Source organism: Furipterus horrens, unplaced genomic scaffold (assembly GCF_987537825.1).
Source record: "Furipterus horrens unplaced genomic scaffold, mFurHor1.1.pri manual_scaffold_7, whole genome shotgun sequence".
NCBI lineage: Eukaryota > Metazoa > Chordata > Mammalia > Chiroptera > Furipteridae > Furipterus > Furipterus horrens.
The window spans coordinates 60,142,529-60,150,079 of NW_028327177.1; the positions used below are offsets into that span (position 1 = coordinate 60,142,529).

General features: G+C 34.1%; 1 non-coding gene across 1 annotated transcript; it reads right to left on the reverse strand.

Moving 5' to 3' along the window:
* Positions 1-248: 248 nt before the first annotated feature.
* On the reverse strand, positions 249-410 carry LOC150004531 (U1 spliceosomal RNA). Its single transcript, XR_016512573.1, has one exon. It is a non-coding gene; the product is annotated as a U1 spliceosomal RNA (small nuclear RNA).
* Positions 411-7,551: the final 7,141 nt, after the last annotated feature.

Genomic DNA, 7,551 nt, shown 5'->3' on the forward strand with positions numbered 1-7,551 from the left:
TGGTCCCAAAGTGAATAGGATGTCATTTCTCAATTAGTCCAATAAAATTTCTGAGGATCACTGATTATTCTAATTTGAATTATTTGCCCATACATGCCCCAATACCTATATTCATATAAACAGGGTACTCTGATTGGTAGCTCGTGAAATATACCCAAATCTGTGTATCTCAAAGAGCTCACTTAAATTAAAACAAAATAAACACAAAAATAGAGGCACTCAATATATCTTTACTTATTTTTTTTTTCAGGGAGAACATGAACATAGTCCCCCACTACCACAAATTATGCATTAGAGTTTCCCATATTTGGGGAAATCACAGGGGTCAGTAAATTCGGAGTGCAATGGATAAGCCTCACCCTGGGAAAACAACCTTCATAATCATGGTATCTCCCTTACTAGGTAAGTATCAATATATCTTTAAATGGATATAACATCATTTAATAGCCATTTACATATTTTCATTTAAGTTGATTTATTTTGGTCATTTTTAATGATAAACATTCTCAAGCATTGGGGTATTTTTATCTCTTTTATTTTTGCTTTTTTTATTGTTGTTTTACAGTTTTCTCAATATTTCCCATGTTGCAATTTCTCCTCTTTCACTTCTGATTTTATTTATTTGGGTCCTCTCTCTTTTTTTCTTGATGAGTCTTGTTAAAGGCTTGTCCATTTTGTTTACCTTTTCAGAGAACAAGCTCCTGTATTCATTGATCCTTGGAATTGTTCTTTTTGTCTCTTTGACATTTAATTCTGCTATGATCTTGTTTAATTCCTGTCTTTTATTCTCTCTGGGGTTTGATTGTTGCTCTAGTTCTTGTAGATGTTGGGTTAGGTTGTAGGGTTAGCTTTTTTAGGTAGGCCTGTATTGCTATGAACTTCTCTCTCAGGAATGCCTTTGTTGTGTCCCATAGATTTGGGGCTGTTGTGTGTTCATTTTCACTTATTTCCAGAAACATTTTGATTTCTTCCTTGATGTTATTATTAATCCATTCATTACTTATTATTCAATCTCGATGAATTTGAATATTGTGGGGTATTTTTCCTTGAGGTTAGTTTTTAGTTTCAAGTCATTGTTATTCAAGAGGATGCTTGATATGATTTCAGTTTTCTTGAATTTGTTGAGGCTTGATTGTATCCTACCATGTTATTATTTTTTTAAATGTTCCATGTTCATTTGAAAAGAATGTGTGTTTTGGTTCTTTGGGGTGAAAGGTTCTATATATATCAATTAAGTCCATTTGACTAGAGTGCCGTTCAATGCCACAATATCCTTGTTGATTCCTTGCTTGGTAAATCTATCCATTGTTGACAATGGAGGGCTAAAATACTCTACTATGAGTGTATTGCAGTCAATATCTTTTTTGAAGTCCTCCAAGACTTTTCTTATATATTTGGATGCTCCCATGCTGGGTGCATATATACTTACAAGATTAATGTCTTCTTGATGGATTGTTCCCTTAAGTATTATGTAGTGTTCTTCTTTAGTTCTTTCCATGGCCTTTGTTTTGAAGTCTATTTTTGTCTAATATAAATATTGCTACCCCTGCTTTCTTTTCATATCTATTTGCTTGGAATATTTTTTTCCATTCCTTCACTTTCAGTCTATGCAGATCTTATTTTCTGAGGTTGGTCTCTTATATATAGCATATATGCAAGTCCTGTTTTCCTATCCATTCAGCTACCTTATGTCTTTTGAAAGGAACATTTAATCCATTTATAGTTAAGGCTAATATTAATAGGTACTTATTCATTGCCATTTTTCCTTTTGTACCTGTGTTCCTCTCTCTCTTTTTTTTTCATTATTAAAGGAGTCCCTTTATCATCTCCTGCAATGTTGGTTTGGTAGAGATTAATTTTTTTAGCCTTCTTTTGTCTGGGAAACTCCTTATTTCACCTTCCCAGCTTTGCTGGGTAAAGTAGTCTTGGTTGTAGGCCTTTGGTTTTCATTACTTGGAATATGTCTTGTCATTGTCTTCTGGCTTCTAGTGTTTCTGCTGAGTAATCAGTCGATAGAGTTATTGGAGCTCCCTTGTATGTTACTAGCTGTTTCTCCCTTGCTGCCTTTAAGATTCTCTCTTTGTCTTTAAATTTTGCCATTTTTATTATGATGTGTCTTGGAGTGGGCCTCTTTAGGTTCATCTTCATTGGGACCCTCTGTGCTTCCTGGGATTGCATGACTTTTCTCTCATCAAGTTAGGGAAGTTTTTTGTCATTACTTTTTTGAACAGGTTTTCTATCCCTTACTCCTCTTTTTCTCTTTCTGGTTTCCCTATGATACAGATACTATTACAGTTCAGGTTGTCTTGCAGATCCCTTAAACCATCTTCTTTCTTTGTGAGTCTTCTTTCATTTTTGTTGCTCTGTTTGAAAATTTTTTCTACCTTGTCTTCCAGCTTACTGATTCAATCCTTTGTTTCATCTAGCTTTCTTTTGATGCCTTCTACTGTGTTTTTCATTTCAGATATTGTATTCTTCATTTCCTCCTGGCTCTTATTGATAGTTTCTATGTCCCTTTCATGCTGGCATAGTTTGCAGTAAGTTTCTTGTAGCTTCCTTGGGCTTCTGTTTAGTTTTTATTGAGCTCCTCAAGGATCCTTACAATTGTTTTGGCCTCAGTGTCTGAGAATTTGCATGACTCTATTTTCTCTAGCACTCTTTCTGGGTATTCCTCCTTTCCTGTTGATTTTTTTTTTGTCTCCCTATTTTTGGTGACTATTCTTGTTTGTTTCAGCATCTTAGATTGATCTGCTTTGACTCCCTATCTTTGCGATGTTAACTTCTGTGTTAGGAGACCTGCCAGATTCAGTGGTGCAGTCTCCTTACATTTCTGAGTCTGATGCTCTTGGGATGCCCTTTATAATGTTTATGTGGGCTCTCTAGTTATAATTAGGTTTTGGTTGTTGTTGGGTCATTTTTTGGTGGGCCCTTCCTCTCGCTGGCTGACTGAGAGTCACTCTGCCCACCACATCTTTTGTGTTATTGTACAGGTGCTGCCAGAATAAAACCAAACAGCCCAGGAAACAAACCCACACCCACAAAAGTAACCCCTACCCACAATTACACTATAAACAGAAAATGAACCAATATTAATAGAGGTGTAAAAGGATTAAGACTATTATAAGAAAGGAAAAATGAATACAAGATTACAAATTGAATGAAAAATAATTTTAAAGAGTAGAATCAGGGAAATACTATGAGTAGGCAGAGAAAAAAATTTACATAATAAATAAAAAAGAGTGGGAAGGAGGAATGGAGTAAGAGAAGGGAATTGTATATTTATATTTAAAAATTCTGCCATTTTTCACAGCTGGAAGTTATCTGGGTGCCTTTCTGGCTCTGGCACAGAGACTGTGGATCCCAGCTCAGGGTTCAGACCCCACACTTCTCAGGAGGAGACCCTGGCTTCTGAAATATCCCCCCCTCATGTTAGCTGCTAGCTGTGGGAGCATTGCCAACCCTCTTGCATCTTTTTCACCCTCTGTACTGGTTACACTGTGAAGCAGCTTCCACTGCCTGTCCATGGTTATAAGGCCTCCCTCTAGCCACTGTTCAGTTGGTCATTCCTGATGACCTCTCCACAATTCAGCTGCAATTCCAGATTTGTCCTGAAAGGAGGTCAGTGCAATTCTCACTTCTCTGCTATCTCGGTATGGGCCTGGACCTAAAAAACAAAAACAAAAAATGAAAACAAAGATTTATTCATAAATTAAGAAATAGTTTTATAAAATAAAAGTTCTAAAGTGATATTTTTGTATTAAAATGCATGAATATTTGTATAACTCTGACATTGACAAATATATTGCCCAAACATTCCTTTTTTATTGTTTATGCTATTACTGTTGTTCCCGCTTTTCCTCCCCTTTTCCTGCTACCCATTCCCACCCTTTCCCCTCCCTCAATCAAACCCCATATCATTGTCCATGTCCATGGGTCATGCGTAAATGTTCTTTGGTTAATTCCTACCCCATCTTTCATCCAGTGGCCTCCATTCCCTCCTGCATCTGTCAGTCCATTGAAATAGTATTGCTATGAACATAGGTATGCATAATTATCTTGTTTTGGGATTTTTAAGATATATTATCAGAAGTGGAATTGCTGGGTCATGAGGCAGTTCCATTTTAAATTTTTTGAGGAACCTCCATTCTGTCTTCCATAGTGGCTATGCCAGTTTGCATTCCTACCAACAGTGCATTAGGCTTCACTTTTCTCCACATCCTTACCAGCACTTGTTTGTTGATTTATTAATGGTAGTCATTCTGACAGTTGTGAGTGATATCTCATTGTGGTTTTATTTTGCATCTCTCTGATGAGTAGAGATGTTGAGCATTTTTTTCATGTCTATGGGCCTTGTGTATGTCCTCTTTGGAGACCAAATTGCCCTATCTTTAAATATTCTCTGAGGCTTTTTTTCACCTTACTCTATACATTCTCTCATGGCACACTAATACACTCTCACTACTTTAATTACATATTTACTTAAATGGTTAATAAATATGCATATTTAAATGAAGAATCATCTTCCAAGTTCTTGACTTCCAAATCCAATGGCATATTGACATCTCAACTTGGATATCTCACTGAACTTCAAATACAACATGTACACAATCTATATATTGTCATATCATAGTCCCAAAATATTGGATATTTTTGCTTTTCCCTTGAGAGTCCTTACTTTAAAGTTTTTAATAGATGAAATCACATTTCCACAAAAGTGGGAGGTGTAGGCCAGTTTTCTCATGTCAATTCCTTTTTCTCACATGGAATTGAAATTTATGACAATAATAAAAGGGAGTGCTGTACATCTGCCTTTTTGACAATCTTGGTCATCAAAATAAAGAAGAAAACCAAAAAGTGTTTCTTATTGTTCTTAAAGTTATTTATAAGTAAAAATTTAGTACTAAAGAGTTTAATATATGAAATAATGAATGGTAAAATATAAAATAAAAAGTACTATTTTATAAATTCAGATAACTTGCTTTTGTATACAGAACCATCTCCTGCTAAAAATTAAATTAAAATTTAAAATAATGCTGAAGGACATGAAAGCAAAAGCAGTAAGTCATAGAACTGAATGCCTATGTAGGAATATTTTTGTAATACTCATGAATGTAATATGTACAATAAATTCAGTGGTTAATAACAAAGAGCTTAAACTAATATCAGTCTAAAAGTCTATGGCTCCCTATAGAATTATTTTCTGTGTTTTTTTTTTTGGTGATAGTTTTATATTTATAAATTTGCTTACCACCATTTTAGAATAAAAGCATCTCATATTCTGTAGTTTTTCTTAATGTTCTCCTTGAAAAGAAACAGCCAAACTAATATCTCTCATGAAAATAAACACTGATGTAAGTTGAAATTTTTATATATGCTGCATTTATTCATTTATTGAATAATAATGATAAACCTCAAGCAAATGTTCTAAGAAATTTCAAATGGCCTCTCTTATTAGAACTTCAAACTGATACTGGACTCTTGTTATTGCTCATGATTTTTTTTTTCTGGTTCATCTGGCTGGGAGAATTCAGGAGCTTTACTAAGGCTTCTTCTGAAATACATCTGCTTGTTTTCTGTTAGTAAAGATAGAGAGGAACTGGTAGTTCAAGGTCTAATTTCCAATTTTGTACAAGCATGGATGACAGAATACAATCTGCTTATCTGAAATCATAGCCCTCTTCTTTATGGCTATTTCATGTTTATCTAGGTATATTTCCTATCAACTGCACAGCTGCATGAATCATTAAATAATTTCCTGTGGTTTATAAGCGATAATAAGTGGATGGCAAATAGTGGAGGAAATTCTCAATATAAGATGAAACAAATGAAACCATACATAAATACTTAAAATTTACCTGGAATAATTTATCAAAATGACAATTTTATATTCATAGCAGTCTTCAAATTCTGAGTCTCTTTGTTGATTGGTGGAAAATGAATAGTAAAGGGAAGGGAGGTATTTAATAATATTCCATTTCAGGCCATTACTTCACTTAAGGGAACAACATACTTGGACTTAGTCTTTAAATGTTACATGAACTTTTATATAATAGGACCATCTGAAACTGGGACTTGAAGTATACTCTTACTTCAAGTAATCATTAACTTGATCTCTCTTTTTAAAAATCTACTATGATGAAGTCTTGAGAGAAAAAGTTATTCTATGTTTTTAACATTTCTGAATTACTTACTGAAATAAATTGTAAAATTATTCTGAGATTCAGCACAGAGTAACTACAAGAGACTGTGATAGTATGGAATCAACTCAGAGACCATCTTGGATTAGAGCATTTGCTTTCCAACACTGAGCAATGCCACTGAAAATGTTTTAGAATTTCTACATCCCGACTTTATGGGTGAGATTGGTCCTTAATGGATAATGCAGAAGACATGGTCCAAGTTCAATAAGTTCATCCTGAGTGCATTTCCCCATATGGTACTGCACATGTATTACATTTTTCAAACTTTAGGCATCTTGTATTAATTTGTGATGTACAGGAATTATTTAAAACATAAACTTAATGTATGATTGTCACAGTAAGTAGCAAAGCAGGCAATGCTTTAGTTTCTAGATGAAACTAAAAATGTTGGATGGAGCTATTTGGAACTAAAAAGCAACTTGTTAAGGCTGTCAGTAGTGACTGGTGACAGTATCATAAACAATATAGAATATATCACTACAGAGTTACAAAATCTCATTGCCCACTAAAAAGAAGTCATAGACAAAACTATGCAAGAAGATTAGCAGGACTCACTATGTATTGCACACATAAGGTCTGAACTAAATTTAAGTAGTTCTTTTGCCTACCTCTTTCTCTGGTGACTTGGAAGAAGGCAACATTGTTTATATTGGCAAGCAGACTCTACACTAATGCAATTTCTCCTGGCCTTAAGACCACCAGTGTATAAATGTACAAAATTGCTGAGGTTTCCATATTCACAAAAACCTGAGATAATGTGTAGAAATAGCTGCTGGTGGATACAAACAACTACAAAGTCATGAAGTTAGTATAGTATCAGAGGAATATTTGCATTTTGAAAGACAAGGCAAAAAAAGTTTTAAAAGAAATAAAATATAAAAGTTCACTGCTGTTTAGCAGTATCTCCATTTCTATATCCATTTAGGTACACAATAGACAGAGGGATGTTAAAAATAGTAAAGAAAATGGAGAAGTCAAAGATCTTATATGCATGACCCATGGTATGAACTAAGGATGGAGGGGTTGCTGGACGGAAGGGGTACCAGGTGAAGGGGGGAAAAGGGGAAGAATATTGGGACAACTGTAATAACATAATCAATAAAATATACTTTAAAAACTTGTTTTACATCCTATAATGGTATATTTTGTGGGAGATAATGATGAATATATCTGAGTCAACTGAAGATAATTTAAGTAATAATCTATGTAAACCACACATGAGATTATTCATTAAAACTGAAAGTTTATGATTCAGGTATTATATGCTTTGGTGCACCAACTTTCATAGTTGTCACAAACTAATTTTAAAGATGTTAAAATTTCAACTTCTATGAAATTTTAATTAAAAGTT